General features: G+C 37.7%; 1 long non-coding RNA gene across 1 annotated transcript in view; it reads right to left on the reverse strand.

Moving 5' to 3' along the window:
• LOC136791997 (uncharacterized) overlaps positions 1-17,758 on the reverse strand; it is a 136,763-nt gene extending 119,005 nt beyond the window's left edge. Inside the window, exon 1 of the long non-coding RNA XR_010835020.1 lies at positions 17,696-17,758. This is a non-coding gene — a long non-coding RNA (uncharacterized lncRNA). The remainder of the gene's footprint in view (positions 1-17,695) is intronic.
• Between the last annotated feature and the right edge of the window lie 481 nt (positions 17,759-18,239).

Consider the following 18,239-nt stretch of genomic DNA (forward strand, 5'->3'; position numbering starts at 1 on the left):
GATAGCTCATTGTAGTTTTGATTTGCATTTCTCTAATAATTAGTGATGTTGAGCAGCTTTTCATGTGATTCTTGGCTATCTGTATGTCTTCTTTGGAGAAATGTCTATTTAGGTCTTCTGCCCATTTTTGCATTAGGTTGTTTGTTTTTTTTAAATATTGAACTGCATGAGCTGTTTATATTCGGGAGATTAATCCTTTGTCCATTGGCTGATTGATTGATTCATTTGCAAATGTTTTCTCCCATTCTGAGGGTTGTCTTTTCATCTTGTTTATGGTTTCCTTTGTTGTGCAAAAGCTTTGAAGTTTCATTAGGTCGCATTTGTTTTTATTTTCATTACTCTAGGAGGTGGATCAAAAAAGATCTAGCTGTGATTTATGTCAAAGAGTGTTCTTCCTATGTTCTCCTCTAAGAGCTTTATAGTGTCTGGTCCTATATTTAGGTCTCTAATATATTTTGAGTTTGTTTTTGTGTCTGGTGTTAGGGAGGGTTCTAATTTCATTCTTTTACATGTAGCTGTCCAGTTTTCACAGCACCACTTACTGAAGAGACTGTCTTTTCTCCATTGTATATCCTTGTCTCCTCTGTCATAGATTATTGACCATAGTTGCATGGGTTTATCTCTGGGCTTTCTGTCTTGCTCCATTGATCTATGTTTCTGTTTTTGTGCCAGTAGCATACTGTCTTGATTAATGTAGCTTTATAGTATAGTCTGAAATCAGGGAGTCTCATTCCTACAGCTCTGTTGTTTTCCCTCAAGACTGCTTTAGCTACTAGGGGTCTTTTGTGTCTCCATACAAATTTTAAGATTTTTTTGTTCTAGTTCTGTAAAAAATGCCATTGGTAATTTGATAGGGATTGCACGGAATCTGTAGACTGCTTTGGGTAGTATAGTCATTTACACAATGTTGATTCTTCCAATCCAAGAATATGGTATATCTCTCCATCTGTTGGTATCATCCTTAATTTCTTTCATCAGTGTCTTATAGTTTTCTGCATATAGGTCTTTTGTCTCCTTAGGTAGGTTTATTCCCAGGTATTTTATTATTTTTGTTGCAATGGTAAATGGGAGTGTTTCCTTAATTTTTCTTTCAGATTTTTCATCATTAGTGTATAGGAATGCAAGAGATTTCTGTGCATTCATTTTGTATCCTGCAACTTTACCAAATTCATTCATTAGCTCTAATGGTTTTCTGGTGGCATCTTTAGGAGTCTCTGTGTATAGTATCATGTCATTTGCAAACAGTGAAAGTTTTACTTCTTTTTCAATGTGTATTCCTTTTATTTCTTTTTTTTCTCTGATTGCTGTGGCTAGGACTTCCAAAACTATGTTGAATAATACTGTCAAGAGTGGACATCCTTGTCTTGTTCCTGATCTTAGCGGAATTGCTTTCAGTTTTTCACCATTGAGAATGATGTTTACTGTGGGTTTGTTGTATATGGCCTTTATTATGTTGAGGTAGGTTCCCTCTATGCCCACTGTCTGGAGAGTTTTTATCATAAATGGGTATTGAATTTTGTCAAAAGATTTTTCTGCATCTATTGAGATGATTATATGGTTTTTACTCTTCAATTTGTTAATATGGTGTATCACATTGATTGATTTGCATATATTGAAGAATCCATGCATCCCTGGCATAAATCCCACTTGATCATGGTGTATGATCCTTTTAATGTGTTTTTGGATTCTGTTTGCTAGTATTTTGTTGAGGGTTTTTGCATCTACCTTCATCAGTGATATTGGCCTGTAATTTTCTTTTTTTGGTGACATCTTTGTCTGGTTTTGGTATCAGGGTGATGGTGGCCACATAGAATGGGTTTGGGAGTGTTCCTTCCTCCACTAATTTTTGGAAGAGTTTGAGAAGGATGGGTGTTACCTCTTCTCTAAATGTTTGATAGAATTCACCTGTGAAGCCATCTGGTCCTTGAATTTTGTTTGTTGGAAGATTTTTTTTTTTTTTTTTTTTTTTTTGGCGGTATGCAGGCTTCTTACTGTTGTGGCCTCTTCCATCGTGAAGCACAGGCTCAGGACACACAGGCTCAGCGTCCATGGCTCACCAGCCCAGCTGCTCTGTGGCATGTGGGTTCTTTCCGAACCGGGGCATGAACCCATGTCCCCTGCATCAGCAGGCAGACTCTCAACCATGGCACCACCAGGGAAAACCCTGTTGGAAGATTTTTAATCACAGTTTCAATTTCATTACTTGTGATTGGTCTGTTCATATTTTCTATTTCTTCCTGGTTCAGTCTTGGAAGGTTTTACTTTTCTAAGAATTTGTCCATTTCTTCCAGATTGTCCATTTTATTGGCATAGAGTCGCTTCTAGTAGTCTCTTAGGATGCTTTGTATTTCTGCAGTGTCTGTTGTAACTTCTCCTTTTTCATTTCTAGTTTTATTGATTGGAGTCCTCTCCCTCTTATTTTTTATGAATCTTGCTAATGGTTTATCAATTTTGTTTATATTCTCAAAGAACCAGATTTTAGTTTCATTGATCTTTGCTATTGTTTTCTTTGTTTCTATTTCATTTATTTCTGCTCTGATCTTTATGATTTCTTTCCTTCTGCTAACTTTGGATTTTGTTTGTTCTTTTTTCTCTAGTTCCTTTAGGTGTAAGGTTAGATTGTTTATTTGAGAATTTTCTTGTTTCTTGTGGTAGGCTTGTATAGCTATAAACATCCCTCTTAGAACTGCTTTTGCTGCATCCCATAGGTTTTGGATCATTGTGTTTTCATTTTCATTTGTCTCTAGGTATTTTTTCATTTCCTCTTTGATTTCTTCAGTGATCTCTTGATTACTTAATAACGTATTGTTTAGTCTCCATGTGTTTTGGGGTTTTTTAAAAGTCTTTTTCCCTCTAATTCATTTCTAATCTCATAGCTTTGTGGCCAGAAAAGATGCTGGATCTGAAAACAGTGCTTTTCAGATTCCCAGGAGTTTGAAAGGGGAACTTGATCTGCGGTCATCTTGAGATGCCAAAATGAGTATGCTTTCCTCCCAGAATGACTCATATCTGTACCTGGAGGCAGGGTTGTTAATGACCTTGATGACTTTAGCCCAGCTGACTGCTAGCATACTCTAGCAGTTCCATGCTGGCAAGAGGAAGCAGCTGTTATCAGATGACTGCTCAGGAATGTGATCTAAAGGGACCTTAAATGGGACCTAGAGACTGGTCATATAGCTGTCTTTGACAGGTTGTTTTACATAGTGGCTGCAACTCTTGATGTCCATGAGCCATACCTAGGTCACCTTCAACAATTTCTCTTCCTGTAAAGCAGGAAAGGAGTGCTAGGAAGTAAGCAAGTGAGAGAAAACAAGTGGGAGTCACAGTCACTTCTGACCCCATTAGCCAATATGACACTATGTGCTAGCCCTGGGGCTGAGTTTTAGTAACCCTTAGATATTTTTGGCTGCTTTGTTTAGAAACTGAAACTCAAAGCCATGAGCACTAGTGAGGTTGAATGGTGTAGCTTGAGAGTTCAGGATTTCAAGGGACCAAATCTCAGCCCCATTCCTTAATAACTTTGTAATCTTAGTCTTATAACCTATCTATGTGTTACCACCCCAATTTGTAAAATGGTGATTATAATAATAACCTCAATAGATTAATGTTAAGATGAAATAAGAAAGCATAAGGTGCTGGGCAAAAATGATGTGCTCAGTATTTACTGGTCTCTTTTTCATTATGTTGTAGGCTAATTGCACCCAAACCTTCCATCCAGGTTTGGGTTGGGCATTAAAAGACATTCACATATTCATACTGGTGTCAATTCACTCCATACACACTAACCATCCATGTTGCTCAAACATGGCAGACATTCTCCTGACTTAGGGCAACGGATCTGGCTGTTCCCCCTCCCTGAATGTTTTTTCTCCCAATTATGCACATAAGCTTTTATCTTCTTCAACTCTGCTCAACTGTCTTCTCATTGTGGCTTATCCCAACCACCTCATTTAAAATTGCAACCTGTACATTTTTCCTCACTGCTCCCTCATGACTGTATTACTGATTCTCCCTGCCAGGATCCTTTCCTTTTTAAAATACATTTATCACTTTCTAGCACTCCATAAAATTTACTTTTATTATGTCTATTGTTTTATTCTCTGCCTTCCCCAACCAGAACACATACCCCATAAAGGTGAAAATCTTTATTTAAATCACTGACATATCCCAACACCTGTTTCCAGGTGTATAGTTAAGGCACAATAAATATTTTTGGATGAAGGCACAGAAGCATTTCAATCTAATCAAACTATAGAACTTACTCAGGGATGGCCTGGGACCTGAATTACTATGGTTTTTTTCACCTCCATATTCAAAAAGCCTGGAGTATAGGAAGTATGAAATGTATAACGGAATGGATGAAAAAGTTAGTTCAAGTACAATACAGCTTCCCAAGAGGTCTGGGAATTACTCATGCTTAGGTAAAATCCGGTATCATTAATTCTCTTCTTTCTGAATCTGACAACCAAACATACTGGCTTAGGAGTTTTTTCTATATTTGACTTATGTCATGCATCCAGAAGGTCAAGAAAATGTTGAGAATATTAACTATAGCACCAAAACTTTGATGTAATCATTGTGAACATTTATGCTCATTGAGTCATTTAAAGTTTGAATGTTAATATTTTAATTAACATTAGAATAATGTACATCATTTTGCAATAAAAGAGCAATACAATGAAATTTAGTTGCACCTCATCAGTGGATAGTTCTATATTGCTAACTGTCTTTTTGAGCATGGTTGAGCAGGATGTTGGCATCTGTTCTCAGAGTGATTGATCTACCTCACCCAAGTGAAGAGACACAATTGATTAAGCCCCTTCTCAGAATCTATTCTTTGTTCTTAGAATTTTCTGTTCTACATAGTGTTAAGAAGGTATCATCTAATACAACCTTAAGAAAGTGTAACGGCCTCTTAAGACTCAAGAGGTGAAAAAAACGCTCAGAGAATTTCTACAGAGTCAAATCCAAAATGAAGAATAAGTATAGTTGAGTTATTTGGAAGAATGCAAACCATGAGACATAAAATAAAGAGGAATGCATGTTATAAATACAAGAAAAGAAAGTTTACAGAAATCATAGTAAAATTTTGTCAAGAGAGCTGGAATTCAGATGGGCTCCATTATCACCTGACCTTTCTCTCCCTCTATTTTTAGCAGTTAAAATGATGGTCATCCCCCTGAGATCCCTCTATAATGGATAGTTTAGGACATATTAATTTGATTTTACACAAATGCTATACTCAGTCAACTGTGCTTAAAGTGTCATTATGGAAAGGTTTTATGTGATGCTAGTATCTGGTTTTCCGTCATAACAATGCATTTAACAATTAGGTATGCCTTTGTGTGGTCTCTGGACATTAGCACTTTTAAGGATTTCACAGGCTGAACTGAAGAAAGATGCCATAGGGAAGCACTGAAGCTGTTTATATTCTACCTCATCATTAACACAGTCATTCACTTATCTGATCACACAGGGTAAAAGAAACATGCAAGAGGGGAGACCTTCAAGATGGCGGAAGAGTAAGATGTGGAGATCACCTTCCTCCCCACAAACACATCAGCAATACATCTACATGTGGAACAACTCCTACAGAAAACCTACTGAATGCTGGCAGAAAACCTCAGACTTCCCCAAAGGCAAGAGAATCCCCACTTAACTGGGTAGGGCAAACGAAAAAAGAAAAAAGAGAGACAAAAGAATAGGGATGGAGCCTACACCTCTGGGAGGGAGCTGTGAAGGAGGAACAGTTTCCATACACTAGGAAGCCCCTTCACTGGAGGAGACAGGGGGTGGGGGGGAAGCTTCGGAGCCACGGAGGAGAGCGCAGCAACAGGGGTGCGGAGGGCAGAGTGGAGAGATTCCCACACAGATGATCCGTGCCGACCAGCACTCACCAGCCTGACATGCTTGTCTGCTCACCCACCCGGGTGGGTGGGGGCTGGGAGCTGAGGCTCTGGCTTTGGAGGTCAGACCCCTGGGACAGGACTGGTGTTGGTTGCATGAACACAGCCTGAAGGGGGCTAGTGCACCACAGCTAGCCAGGAGGGAGTCTGGGAAAAAGTCTGGAACTGCATAAGAGGCAAGAGACCATTGTTTTGGGGTGCACAAGGAGAAGGGATTCCTTCCTTGTCTGTCCACAGAAGGCAGGGCACTGCCTAAATGAACTCCAGAGACAGGTGCAAGCTGCAGCTATCAGCTCTGACACCAGAGAGGGGTATGAAATGCTAACACTGCTGCTGCAGCCACTAAGAATCCTGTGTGCAAGCACAGGTCACTGTCCATACCCGTCCTGGGAGCCTGCGCAGCCTGCCACTGCCAGAGTCCTGTGATCCAGGAACAATATCCCCAGGAGAACACACAGTGTGCCTCAGGCTGTTGCAAAGTTACACCAGCATCTTCAGCTGCAGGCTCGCCCTCCCTCCCCCTGGCCTGAATGAGCAATAGCACCCTAATCAGCCACTGCTTTAACCCTGTCCAGTCTGGTCGGGAACAGAAGCCTGGGGGCAACATACACGCTGAGGCAGGGCCAAAACCAAAGCTGAACCCCAGGAGCTGTGTGAACAAAGAAGAGAAAGGGAAATTTCTCCATGCAGCTTCAGGAGCAGCAGATTAAATCCACGCAATCAACTTGATGCACCTGCATCAGTAGAATGCCTGAATAGACAACGAATCAACCCAAAACTGAGGTGGTGGACTTTGAGAGCAACTATACAATTGGGGTTTGCTGTCTGCAACTGACTTGTTTCTGATTTTTATGTTTATATTAGTAGAGTGCTTAGCAATTGTAATCATTGGTGGATTTATTGGTTTGGTTGCTCTCTTTTTTTAATTACTTTTTATCTTTTTATTTTAATAATTATTTTATTTATTTATTTGTTTTATTTCTTTTTTTCTCCCCTTGCTTCTGAGCCAAGTGGCTGACAGGGTCTTGGTGCTCTGGCCTGGTGTCAGGCCTGAGCCTCTGAGGTGGGAGAGCAGAGTTCAGGACACTGGACCACCAAAGATTTCCCAGCCCCACCTGGTATCAATCCGTGAGAGTTCTCCCAGAGGTCTCCGTCTCAACACTAAGACCTAGCTCCACCCAACAGCCAGCAAGCTCCAGTGCTGGATGTCGCATGCCAGACAACTAGCAAAATAGGAACACAACCTCACCCATTAGCAGAGAGGCTATCTAAAGTCATACTAAGTTCACAGACACCCGCAAACACACCACCAGACACAGCCCAGCCCACCAGAAAGATAGGATCCAGCTTCATCCACTGGAACACAGGTACCAGCCACCTCCACCAGGAAGCCTACACAAGCCATGGAACCAACCTTACACACGGGGGCAGCCACCAAAAACAACAGGAACTACAAACCTGCAGCTTGCAAAAAGGAGACCCCAAACAGAGTAAGTTAAGCAAAATGAGAAGACAGAGAAATATGCAGTACATGAGGCAGCAAGGTAAAAACCCACCAGACCAAGTACATGAAGAGGAAGTAGGCAGTCCACTTGAAAAAGAATTCACAGTAATGATAGTAAAGATGATCCAAAATCTTGCAAATAGAATGAAGAAAATACAATAAATGTTTAAGAAGGATCTAGAAGAACTAAAGAGCAAACAAACAATAATGAACAGTGCAATAAATGAAATTAAAAACTCTCTAGAGGGCTTCCCTGGTGGCTCAGTGGTTGAGAGTCTGCCTGCTGGTGCAGGGGATATGGGTCTGTGCCCCGGTCCGGGAAGATCCCACATGCCGCGGAGCAGCTAGGCCCGTGAGCCATGGCCGCTGAGCCTGCGCATCCAGAGCCTGTGCTCCGCAACGGGAGAGGACACAAAAGTGAGAGGCCCGCATACTGCAAAAAAAAAAAAAAAAAAAAAAAAAAACTCTCTGAAAGAATCAATAGCAGAAGGACTGAGGCAGAAGAACAGTTAAGTGACCTGGAAGATAAAATAGTGGAAATAGCTCCTGCAAGCAGAATAAAGAAAAAAGAATGAAAAGAATTGAGGACAGTCTCAGAGACCTCTGGGATATTAAATGCACTAACATTCAAATGATAGGGGTCCCAGAAGAAGAAGAGAAAAAGAAAGGGACTGAGAAAATGTTTGAAGAGATTATAGTTGAAAACTTCCCTAATATGGGAAAGGAAATACTTAATCAAGTCCAGGAAGGGCAGAGTCCCATACAGGATAAATCCAAGGAGAAACATGTCAACACATATTAATCAAACTATCAAAAATTAAATACAAAGAAAAAATATTAAAAGCAGCAAGGGCAAAGCAACAAATAATAACAAGGGAATCCCCATAAGGTTAACAGCTGATCATTCAGCAGAAACCCTGCAAGCCAGAAGGGAGTGGCAGGACATATTTAAAGTGATGAAAGGGAAAAACCTAGAGCCAAGATTACTCTACCCAGCAAGGATCTCATTCAGATTCTATGGAGAAATTAAAAACTTTATAGACAAGCAAAAGTAAAGAGAATTCAGCACCACCAAACCAGCTTCACAACAAAGGCTAAGGGAACTTCTCTAGGCAGGAAACACAGAGAAGGAAAAGACCTACAAAAACAAAACCCAAAACAATTTAGAAAATGGTAATAGGAACATACATAAAGATAATTACCTTAAATGTAAATGGATTAAATGCTCCAAACAAAAGATATAGACTGGCTAAATGGATACAAAAACAAGACCCATATATATGCTGTCTACAAGAGACCCACTTCAGACATAGGGACACATACAGACTGCAAGTAAAGGGATGGAAATAGATACTGCATGCAAATGGGAATCAAAAGAAAGCTGGAGTGGAAATTCTCATATCAGACAAAACAGACGTTAAAACAAAGACTATTACAAGAGGCAAAGAAGGACACTACATAATGATCAAGGGATCAATCCAAGAAGAAGATATAAGAATTGTAAATATTTATGCACCCAACATAGGAGCACCTCAATACATAAGGCAAATGCTAAGAGCTATAAAAGGGGAAATCGACAGTAACACAATAATAGTAGGGGAATTTAACACCCCACTTTTACCAATGGACAGATCATCCAAAATGAAAATAAATACGGAAACACAAGCTGTAAATGACACATTAAACAAGATGGACTTAATTGATATTTATAAGACATTCCATCCAAAAACAACAGAATACACTTTCTTCTCCAGTGCTCATGGAACATTCTCCAGGATAGTTCATATCTTGGGTCACAAATCAAGCCTTGGTAAATTTAGAAAGTTGAAATATTATCAAGTATCTTTTCCGAACACAATGCTATAAGACTACATATCAATTACAGGAAGAAATTTGTAAAAAATACAAACACAAGGAGGCTAAACAATATACTACTAAATAACCAAGAGATCACTGAAGAAATCAAAGAGGAAATCAAAAAATACCTAGAGACAAATAAAAATGAAAACATGATGACCCAAAACCTATGGGATGCAGCAAAAGCAGTTCTAAGCGGGAAGTTTATAGAAAAACAATCCTACCTCAAGAAATAAGAAACATCTCAAATAAACAATGTAACCATACACCTAAAGCAATTAGAGAAAGAAGAACAAAAAAACCCCCAAAGTTAGCAGAAGGAAAGAAATCGTAAAGATCAGATCAGAAATAAATGAAAAAGAAATGAAGGAAACAATAGCAAAGATCAATAAAACTAATAGCTGTTTCTTTGGGAAGTTAAACAAAATTGAGAAACCACTAGCCAGACTCATCAAGTAAAAAAGGGAGAAGACTCAAATCAACAGAATTAGAAACGAAAAAGAAGTAACAACTGACAGTGCAGAAATACAAAGAATCACGAGAGATTACTACAAGCCAATAAATTGGACAACCTGAAAGAAATGGACAAATTCTTAAAAAAGCACAGCTTTCCGAGACTGAACCAGGAAGAAATAGAAAATGTAAACAGACCAATCACAAGCACTGAAATTGAGACTGTGATTAAAAATCTTCCAACAAACAAAAGCCTGGGACCAGATGGCTTCACAAGGGAATTCTATCAAACATTTAAAGAAGAGCTAACACATATCCTTCTCAAATTCTTCCAAAATATAGCAGAGGGAGGAACACTCCTGAACTCATTCTATGAGGCCACCATCACCCTGACACCAAACGAGACAAAGATGTCACAAAGAAAGAAAACTACAGACCAATATCACTCATGAATATAGATGCAAAAATCCTCAAAAGATACTAGCAAACAGAATCCAGCAGCACATTAAAATAATTATACACCATGATCAAGTGGGGTTTATCCCAGGAATGCAAGGATTCTTCAATATACACAAATCAATCAATGTGATACACTATATTAACAAATTGAAAGGTAAAAACTGAATGATCATTTCAAGAGATGCAGAAAAAGCTTTCCACAAAATTCCACACCCATTTATGACAAAAACTCTCCAGAAAGTAGGCATAGGGGGAACTTACCTCGACATAATAAAGGCCATATATGACAAACCCACAGACAACATTGTTCTCAGTGGTGAAAAACTGAAATCATTTCCTCTAAAATCAGGAACAAGACAAGGATGCCCACTCTCACTACTATTATTCAACATAGTTTTGGAAGTTTTACCACAGCAATCAGAAACGTAAAGGAAATAAAAGGAATCCAAATCAGAAAAGAAGAAGTAAAACTGTCACTCTTTGCAGGTGAGATGATACTAAACATAGAGAATCCTAAAGATGCTACCAGAAAACTACTGGAGCTAATCAATGAATTTGGTAGAATAGCAGGATACAAAATTAATATACAGAAATCTCTTGCATTCCTATACACTAATGATTAAAAATCTGAAAGAGAAATTAAGGAAACACTCCCACTTACCACTGCAACAAAAAGAATAAAATACCTGGGAATAAACCTACCTAAGGAGAAAAAAGACCTGTATGCAGAAAACTACAAGACAGTGATGAAAGAAATTAAAGATGATACAAACAGATGGAGAGATATACCATGTTCTTAGGATGGAAGAATCAACATTGTGAAAATGACTATATTATCCAAAGCAATATAAAGATTCAGTGCAATCCTTATCAAACTACCAATGGAATTTTTCACAGAACTAGAACAAAAAGTTTCACAATATGTAGGGAAACACAAAAGACCCCAAATAGCCAAAACAATGTTGAGAAAGAAAAACGGAGCTGGAGGAATCAGGCTCCCTGACTTTAGACGATACTACAAGGCTACAGTAATCAAGACAATATGGTACTGGCAGAAAAACAGAAATATATATCAATGGAACAGGATTGAAAGTGCACAGACAAACCCACGCACATATGGTCACCTTATCTTTGTTAAAGGAGGTAAAAATATACAATGGAGAAAAGACAGCCTCTTCAATAAGTGGTGCTGGGAAAACTGGACAGCTACATGTTAAAGAATGAAATTAGAATACTCTGTAACACCATACACAAAAATAAACTCAAAATTGATTAGAGACCTAAATGTAAGGTCAGACACTATAAAACTCTTAGAGGAAAACATAGGCAGAACACTCCATGACATAAATCACAGCAAGTTCCTTTTTGACCCACCTCCTAGAGAAATGGAAATAAAAACATAAATAAACAAATGGGACCTAATGAAACTTAAAAGCTTTTGCACAGCAAAGGAAACCTTAAACACTACCAAAAGACAACCCTCGGAAGAGGAGAAAATACTTGTAAATGAAGCAACTGACAAACGATTAATCTCCAAAATATACAAGCAGCTCATGCAGCTCAATATCAAAAAAACAAACAACCCAATCCAAAAATGGGCAGAAGACCTAAACAGACATTTCTCCAAAGAAGATATACAGATTGCCAACAAACACGTGAAAGGATGCTCATCATCACTAATCATTAGAGAAATGCTAATCAAAACTACAATGAGGGGCTTCCCTGGTGGCGCAGTGGTTGAGAATCCGCCTGCCGATGCAGGAGACACGGGTTCGTGCCCTGGTCCGGGAAGATCCCACATGCCGCGGAGCAACTAAGCCCGTGAGCCATGGCCGCTGGGCCTGCGCGTCCGGAGCCTGTGCTCCGCAACGGGAGAGGCCACAACAGTGAGAGGCCCACATACAGCAAAAAAAAAAAAAAAAAAAAAAAAAAAAAAAAACTACAATGAGGTATCACCTCACACTGGTCAGAATGGCTATCATCATAAAATCTTCAAACAATAGATGCTGGAGAGGGTGTGGAGAAAAGGGAACCCTCTTGCATTGTTGGTGGGAATGTAAATTGATACAGCCATTATGGAGAACTGTATGCAGGTTCCTTAAAAAACTGAAAATAGAACTACCCTATGACCCAGCAATCCCACTACAGGGCATACACGCTGTGAATACCATAATTAAAAAAGAGTCATGTACCACAATGTTCATTGCAGCACTATTTACAATAATCAGGACATGGAAGCAAAATAAGTGTCCATTGACAGATGAATGGATAAGGAAGATGTGGCACATACACACGATGGAATATTACTCAGCCATAAAAAGAAATGAAATTGAGTTATTTGTAGTAAGCTGGATGGACCTAGAGTCTGCCAGACAGAGTGAAGTCAGAAGGAGAAAAAACATACCATATGCTAACACATATATATGGCATCTTAAAAACAAATGGTTCTGATGAAGCTTGGGGCAGAACAAGAATAAAGACCCAGACACAGAGAATGGACTTGAGGACACAGGATAGGGGAAGGTAAGCTGGGACGAAGTGAGAGAGTAGCATTGACATATATACACTGTCAAATGTAAAACAGATAGTGGGAAGCAGCTGCATAGCACAGGGAGATCAGCTTGGTGCTCTGTGACCACCTAGAGGGGTGGGATAGGGAGGATGGTAGGGAGACTCAAGAGGGAGGGGATATGGGAATATATGTATGCATAGAACTGATTCACTTTGTTATACAGCAGAAACTAACACAACATTGTAAAGCAATTGTACTTCAATAAAGATGTTTTAAAAAAATGATGCATTGCTTAAAGCAATGTCCTTGTGTTTTACAGTGTTTAGCTTGCTGAAATCTGTAACTTGGGGAGATAGACTTTAAAACTTATGTAACAGTAAATCTTCATAAAGATCTTGACAACCAGTAAATCAAAATCTTTATTTACCAAGATAAAAAAAAAAATGAAATACGCAAGAGTTCTCTGAAACAATGTGAAGACAGAGGATTAAATCGAGCATTATGGTGAATAATTTATTCCATTAGAAATATGTTTTTATGTGTGCAACAGCTGTAAGTACTCAAAACTCAAATGTTGTACTTTAAAGTTGGGGCTCTCAGGTGGCAGATAAAACCACCAACTTATTCATGATTTATTCTAATCCCTTTACATAAGACTTCAAATGGGAACATGAACAAGGAATAAGAAAGCTGACCCAGACTGTACCACTATAGATTAATTCAGCTGACTGGTAATTTTACAAAAGATGTAAATGGGTTCAGAAAAGTTGGATAATGTGTTCTTAATCCACATTTAGTTGATACCAAAGAATATACCAGAAAAACAGAATATACCATTTTTGTCATTAAGTTATATCTGTCTTGTAAGGTTCATCTAAGAATTTGGGCATCGGGTGGTATGATACCAAGTAATTTATAGGTAAATTTTTATTCTATTTTGTTATTGTCTTTGTTTGGATTAATATTAATTATGATGTCATTTTTATTTAAATCAGAGGATTACTGTTTCCAGGCATCTATTCTTCTGCCTAGGCTCAGGTCATTTGTATAAACAGTCTACAAAATGAAGTCCCCAGGGTCTGTTTCTGTTCAGCTACCCTGATTTCTACCCTGCAATTAACCACAGGAAGGTGAATATATAGCACTGAGAATGAAGCCAACCAAGGGCTCACCATCAGGTGATTTTAGACATTGAACTTTGGCACAGCAATTAAATTCAATCACCTGGATCCAGATTACCAGTCACCTATTCAGATTCATGGTTCTGGTTACACAGTGAAAATTCACAATTATAAGGCCACAATCAAGGTTGCTGTAGCCAATTTAGTCAACTCCTCACAGATAGTCACAGTGAAGAGTCTTTCAGTAGTCAACTCTTGCCCAAGGCCTTAGAGGTCATTAATGGCTGACCCAGACAAAACCAAGCTTTCCGTACTTAAGTACAGGACTCTCTCCAGCCAATCTTTAATGATGAGAAGAGTGTAGCTCTGAAAGAGAATTTTTGCACATATTTTTATATATTTATATAAAAATATATATGATTACTTATTTTTAAATATTTGCATGTATTTTTCTGAGTTCTAGGGCATATTTAAATAACCCTGCATAATGAACCCTGGTTGAAATTTCTAGGATCTTGGTTCACTTTGAAACTGTAAGTTATTTACAAATATTAAAAGTACTGAGCTAGACTAACATTCTTTTGTTTATTTAAGAAAAGGGAGGACAAATAGACCCAAACCTCAAGTTGTTAATGCTGAGGAACTGGGTCATATAAATCAAGGACACAAAATATATCAAATGCCCACAACTTCAGCCAGTAGCAAATTTTATATGCTGAAAATCTTAAATGTATAAAGCAACAAAGACAGAGGATAAATAAGAAAAAAAGTTGAGGTGATAAATTTTTCCTATAAAACTCCTCTAAATTACCCTTTTTTATGACACATCTTGGTTTATTTAGATAAACCAGGATGACTAAGTTATTCTTTCAAAAAGCTGTTTATATACCCAAATGCCATTTTCTACCCTCAAGAAAGCAGTTTGCAGCTCTTAGCACTCAGGGAATTCATGACTGAACAATCCCCTTCAGAGTGCTGCTCACTGAACTTGTTGAGGGATCAAACCTTGTGGTACAAAGCAGCTGAATTACTAATGTCATCCATCTTACACAAGAAGGAAAAAAGAACTCCCTCTTTAATGTCATTTCTTAGTGTTTATTCTATGTCACAAAATATTAGACCTTAAAGTCCCCATCTGATTGCCAATAGCAGAAGACCTCCTGCCAAGTGTTTTATGCTGTCAAATAATCAAACAACACACTTTTATTATTCTAAATCACTGGAATTTGGAGTAGTTTCCTATAGCCACTACTGTTACTTACCCTGACTTAACGCACAGAGGAACATTTCTTTTTTTCAAATTGGTAGTTTTTTCCATGGGGTAGACATTATATATAACTTTTTTTACCAATACTCTGTTCTTCTTCTGTACACCTAGAAGATGTGATTATTGGCTTCCTTGAAATTGAGGAAATCTGACCAATAAATTGCGAGTAAAAGTTATGCGTGGCTGAGGCTGTGGAAACGTCATGCTCAATAACCCAAGCTCTGCTTTCCCATGCTGAGTGATGAGAGGGCTTGTGCTTTAGATGGTGCAACCGCAACATAGCACAGCCCCCACTGGCTTGGGTTCCTGAGTAACTGAGCGAGTGAGCCACATACCAGCAATGCATATATAATTGGAACAGGAAATAAGTTTTTACTGGGGTAAGCCACTGAGATTTTGAGTTTATTTGTTAGTTCAGTACAACCTACCCTATTCTGACTAATGTATGACATACTGGCTAGAATATGTATATGATGGATATATATATATGTGTATATATACACATATACATGTATTTATAGATATATATGTATATGTATGTATGTGTATCTATATACACACATGCATGGCTATATGTATATGCATATATACATATGCATGTACAAATTTCCATATATATGTATATACACATATAAGAGATGTATTAGAATATGTGTGTGTATATATGTACATATACACACATACATACATATGATTACTAAATTTTAGCTTGAGAAATTTTCATGATATAGTGGAGCTTTATTTTAGAGAAAGTGTTCTTAATTATGCCTTTAAAAGACAGTGATTTTTAGCCATTAAGTCATTTTTTTATAGCACCATGCCGAAAAGCAAACCATATACTCAATAACCTTTGCTGGAGGTTCTGCAAGGTGCTAATCACAACACTTGTCCTCTCTGCATTCTAAACAATATGAAAAATAAACACAGGAAATAGGCAGAATTATGGATCTCAAAATATTAGCTTTTTCACCCTACAAAATGATCTTTTTTGGGTGGATCATTTTGGATCTTCTACTCCATACCACCTAACATGAAGTGACTCATCCATCTACTTGCAGGGAGAGCAGCTGAAGGACCGTGGGCTTCCCCTTGCAGAGGTGAAAAGCCCTGCTCCAGAGAGCTTAAGGTATGGAACAGTAGCTTCATGAAGCTAAGTGCAATATGATATACTGAATTGGATCCTGGAACAGGAAAATGTCATTAGTGGGAAAACTGCTGAAATCTGAAAGAAGTCTGGAATTTAGTTGATTGTAATGTATAAATATTAATTTCTTAGTTTTGATAAATATACCATTGCTATATAAAGTAAGAGATACTGGAATAAAAGGTATATGAAGATTCTCTATCCCACCCTTGCAGTTCTTCTGTAAATCTAAAATTATTTCAAAATTTGGAAATTTAAAGGAAAAATATATTTCTTCTACAAGCTAGGAGACACAGTATAAAAGAAATGGTTAATAGTTTTGAAACCAAAAAGCACTGGATTGAAATACCAAACATGCCACTTTCTACCCAGATTCTCTAAAGTAAAATATCTAACTCTCAGTTTGCTTATCTGTATAACTATTGTAATAGAGCTTACATACAACATGGTTGAGATTTAAATGACATAAAATATACAAAATAGTTCCTGGGATGCAGTAAGGCATCTCTACAAACAGATTCTACATTCTCTAAAAAAGTGAGTTTGGTAAAAAGTAGGATAGCTTGAAACTATGACAATGAGGATGGAGACTGGAACAGGTATCATTGTGAGATGTAAAGGCATACATCTGGGAGGGGTCTTTGCTGAAAGGTATGCACTTTCTTCACATTTGTACACATACTGAATTGTGGTCACAGCTACAGTCCCAGAGTGCCTTTCACTCAGGGTATTTCTACCCTTCTCTCACTGCTCATGGCACCATAGAAACACCTAAAAGATGCACTCTCCTGGCAGTGTCAAGACATTGGAAGACACAATTCAGCTGATTGTAAATGGTAGCTTCTTTTCCTGTTTTTGTTTACTTTCTGTTGCACAACCACAGGCAACTCACACAAAATGAGTTTGCTAGTTGTTGCTTTAGGACTTTCAGCATCCCCATTTAAGACAGAACACAATCAAGCATAAGACTGCTAAAAAATTGTGGTCTTCTAGCAGGTTGAATAGAAGGCCTTTAATCTACCCAAATCAATGCACATCAGTGGCTTCTGAGCTCAAATTCCAAGTAACTGGCAAATGTATACATGACAACTCAGTGACCAGAACCAATTCTGACTGAACGCTGATTACAGTGGTGATAGCTTGTAACAAATACAAGAGCTCTTAGGAAAAGGTTTCAAAACCTTACAAAACCAACTAATGATGTAATGATACTTTCTTCTGTTTAATTACCAGTCATAATGCAATGTAATTAAACTCAGTGGCAGGAGGATAATAGTACCAAGATATAGACAATTAAGTTAATCACAACACAAGTAAGATATATTTAGGCACCACATAAGTCTTCTGACAAGAAGGATCTAAGCATTTTTCTTACATTTATACAAAATAAAAAATACACAGTTTCCATATTCTACGCAATATGATAAACTGCTAATGACAGTGTTTCTAAAAATTGTATAACATTAACTGACCTTTATAGAATTGGATTTAAGAGTCCAAGCATTATTTCCTCTAGTTCAGATGCTTAGAGAAGACCTGGATGAGAAAAAAGAAAGAATATTGAAGAGTAAACATAATTATTTCTTTTAAAAATTGATTTGCAGCTCATTATTTATTCAGGATAATAATCATTTGTTGGGTATATAATGCAACTATCTACTCCCAAGTCTGCAGCATTTCTTTTACATTTGTTTATAATATTTTTTGACATGCAAATTTTAAAATTTTAATTTCAACACACTTATCGATCTTTTCATATGGCTTATGTTTTGTGCCATATTCAAGAATACCTTTCCTACCATGTTGCAACCATATATTCTTCTAATAAAGATTTATTTTTTCATATTTAAATCCTTAGTCTCTCAAGTTCATTTTTATGTTTTGGGTGAAATTGGGACCTAATTTTACTTTTCCAAGGAAATTCACTGACCCAACACCATTTTTTGAATAGATTATCCTTTTCTTACTGTTTTGAAACACCATGTTTATCATTTATATATCCTTTATATATTTATA

The sequence above is a fragment of the Kogia breviceps genome, chromosome 1 (genome assembly GCF_026419965.1).
Source record: "Kogia breviceps isolate mKogBre1 chromosome 1, mKogBre1 haplotype 1, whole genome shotgun sequence".
NCBI lineage: Eukaryota > Metazoa > Chordata > Mammalia > Artiodactyla > Physeteridae > Kogia > Kogia breviceps.